The sequence below is a fragment of the Corvus cornix genome, chromosome 6 (assembly GCF_000738735.6).
Source record: "Corvus cornix cornix isolate S_Up_H32 chromosome 6, ASM73873v5, whole genome shotgun sequence".
Taxonomy (NCBI): domain Eukaryota; kingdom Metazoa; phylum Chordata; class Aves; order Passeriformes; family Corvidae; genus Corvus; species Corvus cornix.
The window spans coordinates 1,013,464-1,026,255 of NC_046336.1; positions in this window are offsets into that span (position 1 = coordinate 1,013,464).

Here is a 12,792-nt window from a genome sequence, read left to right on the forward strand (position 1 = left end):
GCTCCCAGGCCATGGAGCAGGTGCCCCTGACTGGGGACAGCCACCTGCCACCAGCCCTGAGTGACACCCAGCGAGGACACGGAGAGGTCACGGGGAGGATTGACCACCAACCTGATGGGGATCTGCTTTGGACAGAGTGTCCTGGCTCTCCTACAGAGCCCTGGCTCAGAACCACGACTTCATGGCCTGGTCCTGTCCTGTCCCAGCTTCTTCCCATGGAATCTGCTGCCCTCGGGCGAGGTTTCGGCAGGGTTGGTGCCACAAATACAGAAGGCTCTTGATGCCACTTTCTCTTGCTCTACTCCCGACCTCGCCGTTTCCTCATTTAAAAAGGAGTTCAGATCCTGCTCCAGCTGCCTTGTAAATCCCTGAATAACCCCATCAACCCTGAACCCCCTTCCACTCAGCCCCGTGCAGTTCAACCTTCTGGCCGAGGCATCCCTCAGCCTCCAGCTCCCTCCTGGCCACAGAGGGAGCGCTCTGAGCCCTGATTTGATTCATTTGGAGGCAGAAACTCCTCTGAAGGAGGAGACCTCCATCCCCTCAATCACCAGGAGCTGCAGACTGAAACTCCTCAGGAATTTTGCCATCTTTATATCTTTTCCCCACCAGCACTTTTTCCCTAAAGAATCCAGGATTGCAAAGGTTGGGAAAGACCTCTGAGATCACCCAGTCCAACCACCAACCAGCACCACCATGGGCACCAGCAAAGCACATCCTCAGGTGCCACATCCACACTTTTTTTTACCATTTCCAGGGCTGGGGATTCCAGCACTGCTTGGGCAGCCTGGAAAGACCTGGAGCTGCTGGAGCCAGGCCAGAGGAGACACCAAATGATCCGAGGGATGGAGCAGCTCTGCTGGGAGGAAAGGCTGGGATTGTTCACCTGGAGAAGAGAGCAGGGGTGGGTGACCTCTGGGAATTGCTTGGCTGGGACACAGCTGGAAAAAGGGAAGGAAACCACGCTGATCTTCATCACAACTCCCAGCCTGCTATTTGTACTGTTTTTACATTAAAGATATATGGAAACAAATTCTGTGGGGTCAGGCAGGGTCAGAGCCATAATCTAACAACCATAATTTAATGAGGTCTAATGAGAAATCAGAGGGAGCTGGGGGACAGCCGGGAGGGAAAGGTGAAATCCTGGAGCTGCTGTTACAATAATGTTTCAAACCCCAGAAAGTCTTTGGGCAGCTCCTCTGCTCCCTCCTGGAGATGCTGTTAAATTACTGGATTCGCTCTGAATGTGATGGGAAAGAAATCTAAAAGGTGAATTCATGAACTTGCAACAAGCTTAATTGGTGAAATACTAATTATCTCCCAGCTCCTCAGCCCAGATCTGAGACACCGGAGCAGTTCCACTAATTAGGGCATGGATTGATAAGGAGAAAGGAACATTTCAACGGGAAAAAAATAGATCCTGGAAAAGAACATTTTAAATTCAATTATTATTTTATTAGGTGAGAAAATAAACACTAAAAAATGCCATGCTTGGCTCTGCTCCCTGGATCACAGGGATCACAGAATCCCAGGATTATTGAGGCTGGAAAATCCCTCCCAGCCCATGGAATCCAAGCTGTGCCCCATCCCCACCTTGTCCCCAGCCCAGAGCTCTGAGCTCCTTGGACACCTCCAGGGGTGGGGACTCCAAACCTCCCTGGGCAGCCCCTGCCAGAGCTCAACAGCCTTGTCCATTTAGGAACTCTCACAGCTGGAAAAGGACTCAGAACAGCTGAAAACTTGCCTGGCCACAGACTTTTTCCCATTAAAAACTTCCCATTATCAATCAAGCTGGGAAAAGGACGCTCCAGGCCAGGCTGGATGGGGCTTGGAGCACCCTGGGACAGTGGGAGGTGTCCCAGCCCATGGCAGGGGTGGGCTCTAAGACCCCTTCCAACCCAAACCATTCCGTGATCCATGGCAAGAGAGGCCAGGGACACATCTCAGATTCCCAAGGATCTGGTTTAAAGCCCAGCAATTGATATTTGATATTTTATATTTTATATTCTCTCCAGGTATGGGTGATGGGGCTGTGGAGATTTCCCTCCACTTCTTGGAGGAAAAGAAACTGCCAGGATATATCCTGGAATTTCTCTCTGAGGTCAATCAGAAACCTCTGGAGAGCTCGGTCCCTCATCCTCATCAGGTATTGGGATCTCCCAAATAAACAGTTTTCCTCCCAGATTTGGTAAAATCGCCATTCTCCATTTCCTCCAAACCGATCCCCTGGCAGTTCCCACTCTTAGGCAGAGAGTTATTCCCAGTGTTTTCCCACCTCCCAGGAACTGTTTATCCATCACAGCTGCAGGAGCAGCCCCATTGCTGCTGCTCCTCCTCACAGCCAGATCTTAATTAAATCACCCAAACGAGCAGATTGGGCTGGATTTTCATAACCTTGGTGTCCCCAGCAGCAGGACAAGCCCAGGCTGATTTAAGGAGCCTTTTTCCCTCTTTTCAGAGAGACAAAAGCAAATTCCATTAATCCTTCGTTACCTTCACTCCCGGTCTTTTGGAGCACGGAGCGATTTGCAATGACTTCTGTCACCTCCCTGGCCATTGCTCCCTAACTCAGCCAACCCCACTTGGAGCTTTATTTTTTAGGGTTTGCTTCAGGTTAGGGTTCAGTATTTTGTAAAATTAAGAGTTTTACAAAATGCTTTTACCAGTATTTACTATTTTATTAAAATGAAAAGAAAAATTTTATCAAAAATTAATCTTTTAGCCCAAATTTTTTTACTTTTCCTTACTTAGCGCACAGTAAAACAACCAGCAATAGCAGCAGCAGATTTTATATCTTTGTGCTCCTACACAGAAAATTCCTGAGGGACCAAGGGACAAGTTCCCCCTCCAAAGGGAATTGCACACACATTCCCAGATACTGGCTATAAATACTGAGGTTTGCAGTTGTTTTCCAGGAAAGACCCTCAGGTTGTGGTTATTTTCCTTCCTTCATTTCCATGACGCCTTGGAAAAGGAGAAATCCCTGGGAGCTGGCAGCACTGGAGCTGGGAGGGCGAGGGGAGCTGGGGCTGGGAGCACCTGGGGGAGCCAAAGGTGGCATGGAGGGACCTTCCCCAGGAGCAGTGACAGTGACACCGAGGGCTGTGGGGCAGAGGGACAGGGTAGGACAAACCACAATCCATAAATCCATGGGATCACAGAAGGTTTGGGTGGGAAGGGACCTTAAAGATCACCCAGGGACACCTCCCACTGTCCCAGGCTGCTCCCAGCCCCAGTGTCCAGCCTGGCCTTGGGCACTGCCAGGGATCCAGGGGCAGCCCCAGCTGCTCTGGGCACCCTGTGCCAGGGCCTGCCCACCCTCCCAGGGAACAATTCCCAGTTCCCAATCTCCCATCCAGCCCTGCCCTCTGGCACTGGGAAGCCATTCCCTGGGTCCTTTCACTCCACACACCCTATGCAAAATCCTGATGAACTCCTGAAAAACATCCTGGTCCTGGAGCTCAGGACAGCTCTGGTGGCTCCCCCTCTGCCCAGCAGGGCAGGAGGCTCCTTCCTTCTCCATCCCATCTCTTCATCCCAGCCAACACCAAAGCAGGAAAAGATCAGGCAGTGCCTCTCTGAGTTCGCCTGCTCCTAATGAGGTTTTACAAATCATTCTCCTCAGCTTGAATAACTGGGGCTGTGGGTGGGGTGGGTCATCAGAGCTCCCGTCCACCTGCAGAGGTTCCCTGGGACAGCCTCGAGTCAGAGCTGTTAAAAAGTTAATCAAGCTGAAATGTCACGGAATTTAATAACTACCACAGAAGAGGGGTTAAGTTCAATATCCCACTAATTGCCTTATTTTCCAACAGGAAAGGTGTCTGCTGGTAATGAGACCAAGGACTGTTTCCAGATATCCTTGGTTATTTACTTGTGTTTATCCCAGTTTTGCTCTTTCCCCGCAATGAGAGCAGCTCTAAAATTAAGCAGGACCTTAAATTAATCTGATTACACATAGGCCCGGCTTTGCCTGAGGCATTTGCTGCTTCTCTGCCCTCCCAATTCCCCCTTCTCCAGGAAACACCATTTCCTGCGGGTGGAATCTCCTACCTTTGTACACCCCGACATTCGGGAGCGTTTGGAATAAACGGATTTGGATAAAACCAAGCCCGAGCACACGGACAGCCACACTGGGGGTTTGCCAGGCAGCAAATGCCTGCAAGTGTCACTTCCAGCCTTGTCACTGTCACACGTGGCCAGGCACAAACGGGGGCTGGCAGCTGGAAAGCACCACGGGAATGTTCCAGCAGGAAGGTGAATTTAATAGGAAGCAGCCGCTCCCAGCAAGTGGGAATCCTGGAGGCTTTGGGAATTTCAGTGACTCCAGCTGATGTTCAGGGCCAGCACAAGGAATGTGACACAGAATCATGGATGGGTTTGGGCTGAAAGGGACCTCAAAGCCCATCCAGTGCCACCCCTGCCTTGGGCAGGGACACCTCCCACTGTCCCAGGCTGCTCCCAGCCCCAATGTCCAGCCTGGCCTTGGGCACTGCCAGGGATCCAGGGGCAGCCCCAGCTGCTCTGGGCACCCTGTGCCAGGGCCTGCCCACCCTCCCAGGGAACAATTCCTGCCCAATCTCCCATCCAGCCCTGCCCTCTGGCACTGGGAAGCCATTCCCTGGGTCCTGTCCCTCCAGCCCTTGTCCAAAGTCTTTCTCCATTTTTCTTGTTGGCTCTTTCAGGCACTGGAAGAGGCTTTAAGATTCCCCTGGAGCTTCTCCTCTCCAGGCTGAGCACCCCCAGCTCTCGCAGCCTTCCCTCCCAGCAGAGCTGCTCCATCCCTCTGCTCATTTGGTGCCTGGCTCCAGCAGCTCCAGGTCCTTCCTGTGCTGGGCCAGGCTGGGGCAGCTCTGCAGGTGGGGGCTCCAGAGATCCCAAGGATGAGACAGAGGCCAGGAGAGAACACAAAATCCATTTCCCATTGATTGGAATGTTGAACATTGTTATTCTAGAAAGCAGCACAACAAAGCCGAGGCTTTCGTTAAAATACTTCAAGTGTGGCATTGGATGGATGGGAGAAGGGCGGGGAGTGCTGCGTGCAGGAATACAGGGAATGATCTCCTGGGGGCTGGCCAGGTTTTAATGAAGCAACACAGAAGAGGAGCTCCAAACCAATAAATGTTTTTCACCTTTCAAAACAGTTTGACACCAAAAATCATGGAATCAACTGGAATTGTTCAGCCTGGAGAGGAGATGCTTTGGGGTGACCTCACTGTAGCTTTGCAGTGCCTGAAAGGGGCAACAAGAAACATGGAGAGAGACTGGGGACAAGGGCTGGAGGGACAGGACACAGGGAATGGCTTCCCAGTGCCAGAGGGCAGGGCTGGATGGGAGATTGGGCAGGAATTGTTCCCTGGGAGGGTGGGCAGGCCCTGGCACAGGGTGCCCAGAGCAGCTGGGGCTGCCCCTGGATCCCTGGCAGTGCCCAAGGCCAGGCTGGACATTGGGGCTGGGAGCAGCCTGGCACAGTGGGAGGTGTCCCTGCCATGGCAGGGGTGGCACTGGATGGGCTTTGAGGTCCCTTCCCACCAAAACCAGTCCGGGATTTTGGGATAAATCCCTGTTTATTAAAGGCAGGCAGCTGGAACTGCACTGTGCTCTTCATGCTAAAGGACAACCAGCCAGCTTTACCTCTCCCTCAGGAATTTCCCCAGTTTCTTTTTCCTCAAACTTTTGCCTGGATGAACCAGGACGGAGCAGCAGCCAGTCCATAAAGAGAGAAAGGGATTTAAATAAAGTGATGGATGATCATGGTGTTCAAGGAGAGAGTTTGGGGATAGAGAAGAGCCCGGCTGAGCCTCTCCTGAACCCATCCCCAGCCCTCCCTGAGCTCCAGGAGGGTTTTCCATCACCTCCTAAGTGCCCCATGCCAAAGGTTATTTCACTCCTTGCAACCTCTAATAAAGATTTACGTCAGGCTGTAAAGCAAAAAAATGTTAGCCCGTGCTTATGATTCCCTTTATGCAGTGCCTGACAGGAGACTGTAAATCCAACATTTGCATGGGAAAAAACTGCTCAAAATGGGAACCCATAAAATCCCAAACACCTCCATAATCAGGGCACCTCCACACCCAGAAATCCCAGGGGAATTTTTAAGGAGAAGGGGTGAATCTCTGTATTAGCAAGGAGAAAGTGTAGGATTGTCCCTGCTCTTCCTACGGACGTTTTAAACTGCAGACAGGGATTTGTGCAGGTACCTTAGGCTCAGCTTTAGGCTCGGTTTCAAGGTTAAAAAGTTTCAGTATTCCCTGTGAGTGCAGACCTGCTCAGCTGCTGCCAACAGAAGTCCTGAGGGACTTCCACACCCAACAAACCCAGGAACTGCAGCCAGGGAATTTTTGGCACCACTCTTCCCAGAGAGCAAATTATTCCAAGCCCATGTTCAGTGGGGTAACAGAGGCTCTGGAATTTCCACGGGCTGAGGGGGACAGACAAAGCTGGAAAAAGATAAAGTCATTGTCTGACCTTCCTGCAAAGGCTGAGGGCGATGCACCCAAGGAGGTGCTGGATTCAGGGACTTTTCCCATCGTGCCACTTTAACTCCATGATGAAATCCCAGATTCTCCGCTTGCTGCCACTGGAATTGAGCTGTGTCTGTACAGAGCAGAGCAGCAGACCTTAAACTGAACTGGGAAATGGTTTCCCAGTGTCCTTCCCTGGTTCCCCAGCATCATCTCTCTATTTAAAGGGAGAAGGAGGTGAGGATGGGCTGAGCTGGGGTGGGGTCTGTGATGCCAGCAGGGCCCCACACCAGCAGCCCTTGAGCTGAATACCATGGGATCATCAAATCCTGGGAGGGTTGGGTTGGAAGGGGCTCAAAGCCCATCTGGTGCCACCCCTGCCAAGCACAGGGGCACCTTCCACCGTCCCAGGTTCTCCAAGCCCCAGTGTCCAATATAAACTACTATGGAATGGGCCAGGGAAGGGGCCAGGGCTGTCTGTGCCTCAGGGATACCCGGACAGCCCTGAGCAGCCAAATGGGATCTTTGTTCTCCGACAGAGGAGACATTTCCACTCCAGCCTGAAGTCCCAGCGCATTTTTGGCTGTGCCCTTTTCACTCCTCTGCACGTTTGCCATGAATCTTTTATGAGCTCTTCATTAGGATTTCAGGGAGGCTTTCTCCAGCCAGGAGTGAAACATTCCAGGCTTGGTTTTATGGAGTGCTGTGAAAATGGGAGTGTTCAGACCATGGTTTTAAGTTTAGAAACTGCATTTTTAATGGGACTTTCTTTAGGTGAGTGAGGTTTACTCTCATGCTTTTCTTAGATTTTATTTTCAGTTCTGAGATGTTTTAATGCCTTTTTTGAAACACAGTAAGATGATAAATATAAGTAATTTCTTTTCTCCTGCATGATGCTGTCAGGGGGATGTTCTTATTACTGGACTTTTCCTGGAATTATGGGCACTTCTTAAAATGCTTCCTTCAATCCTTTATGAATATTTTCAAGGAAATCTCTGGAAGTCTCTTGAAAAGTTTCATTGCTATTTTTGTGCATTAAACGTAGAGATAGAATTTTCAAGGTTCAGTAATTTTTTTAAGGGAATTTATATTAAATTTGGGATTTAATATTCCAGACCACAAAAAAGCCACTCTTTGAGGCTTCCAGGGCCTAAAGGGGCTCCAGGAGAGCTGGAGAGGGACTGGGGACAGGGCACGGAGGGACAGGACACAGGGAATGGCTTCCCAGTGCCACAGGGCAGGGCTGGATGGGAGATTGGGAACTGGGAATTGTTCCCTGGGAGGGTGGGCAGGCCCTGGCACAGGGTGCCCAGAGCAGCTGGGGCTGCCCCTGGATCCCTGGCAGTGCCCAAGGCCAGGCTGGACATTGGGGCTGGGAGCAGCCTGGCACAGTGGGAGGTGTCCCTGCCATGGCAGGGGTGGCACTGGATGGGCTTTGAGGTCCCTTCCAACCCAAACCATTCCCTGATTCTGTGGTTCTCTGACAGAATTCCCAGATTTCTTTCCAGGAGGAGGAAGGGAAGGGCCTCTGACCTTCCCCTGACACTGCAGAAGCCCCAGTAACCTTCACAGGCAGAGCCTGCTGAGGGACAAACGGGAAATTTTCACAGGATGCAAATTCAATCCTTTTTGTTGCACAGTTGAATTTCCATAATTTGCTCGGTGCTCCAGCCCTTTCCTGGTTTATGTATTAAAGGAACATTTTCCCTCAAATAAACCCCACTGTAGGCTCAGTGCCTGTGAATTCTATGGAATTAGGCTGATTTTTTCCTCCCCTAATAAGCAGCAGAAGCAGCCCAAATTTTTATGACACAGCCAACTTTGGACTTTAAATTTTAAACAACTGAACACTGAATTAAGTTTTGCATTTAGCAGAGCTCCAAATCCCATAACCAGGGGTATTAAGTCTACAGAGCTTTGATGATATTGCTCTAAAGAACCCAAAGACAATTACTGGCAAAAAGTCATTTTAGCTTTAGTGTTCCCTGGTTACTCAGGGCTGGGTTATAAAAGAGATTGGGATGTTTTTATTATTTTTCTCTTACCTTGATGTGGAAGTGCCTGGAATTCTCTGCAGCCACACATCCTGGGAGAGGATGTTTGATATCTACCCCAGGCAGTCAACAAAAGCACCGGGAGCAGGGAGAGGCTCCATCATCTGCTCCTGCTCCCGTTCCTGCAGAAAGGCTGCTCCTAATGGAAACCACTTTAATTAGAGGGGGAGCCTCTGCCCCGAGCCCTGGGAGCACCTCGGAATTCCAGGAACTCAGACTTTGGGAAGCACTGGAGTGACAGGGCCACAGAGATGCTCAGAGGGATGGGAACCTCTGCCCTGGAGCCAGGCTGGGAGAGCTGGGGGTGCTCACCTGGAGAGGAGAAGGCTCCCGGGAGAGCTCAGAGCCCCTGGCAGGGCCTAAAGGGGCCCCAGGAGAGCTGGAGAGGGACTGGGGACAAGGCATGGAGGGACAGGACACAGGGAATGGCTTCCCAGTGCCAGAGGGCAGGGCTGGATGGGAGATTGGGCAGGAATTGCTCCCTGGGAGGCAAGAGCTCCCAAGCCACCAAACATCCCAAACTGCTCTGCCACTCAGCTTTCCTCCAGGAATTCCTGTCCTGGAAATGCCCCACCAAGGAGAGCCCGGGCAGGTGCCATCCCCATCCCTGGGGTCAGGAAATGAAAGGATCCCACTCAGCAGTGCTGAGACGTGGGGCAGCTCCAGCACAGCACCTCAGCCCTGCTCCTCCTCATCCATCCCCAACCAACAGCACAGGGACAACCCAGCCCTGAAAGGAGAAACAAAACAGCCCCGAGCTCTGGCTCAGGGAACCGCAGGAGATCAAAGGGGCTGGCCTGAGTGAACGCTGTTCTTCGAGCTAAAAGACAGAGATTTTTCTTTAATATTATCACACCTGCTTTGGAGCCACTGCAGTTAGAATTTAAATTCAAGTTAACAATGGCACATACATGCCTGTGTGAGCCTGATCCAGAAACCTGGGAGGCAAATCTGACTCAGAAATCAAAATGCAGATTTGGGTGCTAATGGGATCCCTCACACCTCTGTGGGATCCCTCATGCCTCTCTGGGATCCCTCACGCCCCTCTGGGATCCCTCACACCCTTTTGGGATCCCTCACATCCCTCTGGGATCTCTGGGACCCCTCACACCCCTCTGGGATCCCTCATGCCCTTCAGGGACCCCTCACACCCCTCTCTCCACTGCCCCATCCCCCCAGCAGGATCATTTTATTTCCGTCCCGTTTCCCTGGCAGGAACCTGTCCCAGTCCCAGGGATGTGCCTGTTTCCCCAGCACAAACAGCAGTAACCGAGCACATTACAGGATTACAATAAACAATCTGATATCAATAACATCTCCCAGCAGCATAAAATATCACTGTCTGTGCCGGCTGCAGTGTTTGGGAGGGCCATTTCCTCATCCTTTGAGGTCTTCAATTAAGGCTGCTCACTTCTCTCTTCTTCAGGCACTCATAAATCTGCAGGGGAAGGCAGGAAAGAGGCAAATCCATCACCCTTACACAAAATACCTGTTTATCCACAGCCAACACCGAGCTTGCAGCGGCCACTCCACAAAGCAGTTCATTCCCGTGCCCCATCCGCGCTGCCACGTCCCCCCTCGTGAACTTTTCCCTGTCTCCATGGTAACAGATCCACTTCCAAAGGGAGCAGTGATGAGGGGGACGTGCAGGAATGGGGACAAGGTGGCCAAAATGAGGAGAAATTCCAAAGCTGGGTGGCCACAGGAACCCAGAGCTGCTGGGCTCGCGCTCAGGGGTGTTCCCAGCTCGGAGCCGCAGGGCATCCCCCTCTGGATCATCTCTCCACATTTTTCCCCTGTTTTGCCAAGTGCTTCCGCTGCCCGCAGCACCCCCGGATCCAACATCACTCTGGAATAACAAAGGAACTCCGTGCCCACCTCCACAGCCCCCACATTCCCAAGGCTTGTTGGACCAACAGAGCAAATTGTGCAGCACAGTTAATGACAGGCCCCAAAATCCAGAACTGATCCTCGTGGACGATAACGCTGGAGTGGGGAAATGTTCCCATAAAACAGGAGAACTAATAACTCTGCTTGTCCAGAAACATCCTACTGAGGAAGTATTATCATAAATTACAACAACCCCCAAATCCAGCTGCACCAACAGAGCACATGGTGCCCAAAGGAACTGGGACAGAGGGAATGGTTTTAAGCTGGAAGAGGAAGGATTTAAATGGGATATTGGGAAGGAATTGTTCCCTGGCAGGGTGGGCAGGCCCTGGCACAGGGTGCCCAGAGCAGCTGGGGCTGCCCCTGGATCCCTGGCAGTGCCCAGGGCCAGGCTGGACATTGGGGCTGGGAGCAGCCTGGGACAGTGGGAGGTGTCCCTGCCATGGCAGGGGTGGCACTGGATGGGCTTTAGGGTCCCTTCCCACCCAAACCATTCTGGTTTTCCATGGTTTTCTCCAGCTCTTAGCCCCAGCCCTTAGGAGCTGCAGCCCAGGTGAGCTGTGGGCTTCCTGCACCTTGGGCTGGGCTGGGGTCCCGTGTCAGAATAATTCTCCCTTTTAAAAAAAGGCTCTAAGAAGAGAAATGAGCCAGATACATAAAATAAACCTGCCTGTAGATCTCGTTATGATCTGGCTCTAACAACCAGTCTTGAGGCTCAGTTCTGCCCTAGTGTGATTTTTGATCCATCTTCCATTCTTACTAAAACCAAGGGAATGGGGTACAAACAGTGCCTACCCCTATAACCAGGGATTCAGGAAATATTCTCAAAGCATTCCTTTCCAATCCCTTCTCCTAATGTTTAAGGGAATTTGAGGCAGCAAAGAAAGGCATATGTTATCTGCCACTTGGACAAGCTGTTCTCTCCTGCATGCCAGGGGTATCTCAGTATCCCAAGGAGTTTTGTTGAAGATTTTCCTGGAGGACATTAAAGTGACCAAGCAGAAAGCAAAGGCCACAGACATCACCTGAGGGAATCCAAGGGTTCTTGGGAGCCACTTCCAGGTGGGGCTGAGCTGGGAGTGCAGCCAGGAGTGGAGGGGATGGAGCAGGGAGGTTGATCTGCCACTGAACCAGCTGGAGAGGTAGGAGGGAGCAGCAAAATCCCCCCCAAAAGGATCAAACTGATTGCCCCAAAGGATCAAATCAGCTCTTTCCTGGAGATCACTGCCCTGGGAGCAGGAGGGGGGTGAACACAACATCTCATGGGCCGAGCGTGGGAAGGGAGCAGAGATGTCCTCCCTCAGGAAGTGCCAGTGAATTCCACCCTGGCCAAACCCCATCAGCCCCTTGGGTAAAATCAGGGCTCTCCCCATGGCACCACAGCAAGAGCTGTACTCCCAGGATCAAAGGCAGGAGCTGGATTCACAGCAGCCCTAGGACTGCAATCACTCAATCCCAAAGCCTTTGTCACCCAGCAAAGAGATTTAATATCTCGTGTCTCTTTGAAAAGACATTTCCCGCTCTGCTCTGTCTGAAGGCAGTCTGTGAGTGTCTCTCCAAAGGACAGGGAACTGATGTTTTACATTTATTGAACTTGCCAGGGCAGCAATCACTCATTCCCTGCTTTCTGACAGACAAGCCTGTTTAAAGGAACCACCAGCCCCATCCTGCCCTGCCCTGGCAGTGCCCATAGTGCCCTCCCCAAGGGTCCAGGCTGTGCCAAGGGGGTAAACCTGCCTTGTTCCTCATTCCCAGAGTAATGAATTCCTCACAAATCTCCCCAGACAGCGCTGCCAAGCCGTGGAGAGAGCCCTCCAACCTCCTCTTGCCTTTCCCAACCATCTGCTCTTTCCCTTAGGGCAAAACAGGAGCCACAATCCAAACCCAGGGCTCTGGAAAAACAATCCACTTCTCTTTGTTCCCTCTTTGTGTGCAAGGGCCAGGTTGCCCCTTCCCCACCCGTCTTCCTCCACACTGCAGGGAACGACTCTGCCACTTGGCCACCACGGAACTGCAGGAGCTGCCTGGATTTCGGAGTCAGACTGTGCCACACCTGATGCACACAACGTTTAGGGTGAGTTAACAGCCTCTCTTTCTTCTGCTGCAGTGCAACATTTGAGCTGGTTTTACATTTTTCTGTTGCTATTGTTTTATTTTTCTCTGAAGAACCCCACACCTCGAGCAGTTCATTTATTTTGCTCTCCAGGAAGCCTCACTGAGCAAAGGATGAAGCATCACCCTCAGTAACAACAGGCACTTTGTTGGATAACCCCTCAGAATTACTTCCTAAAGAGCCTTCCAGGAGAGGAATGAGCTCTTTGTTGGGAGACCGTGTGCCAGGCAGCCTCTGACAGCTACAAAGGGAATTATTGAGGATTTTTAGGATA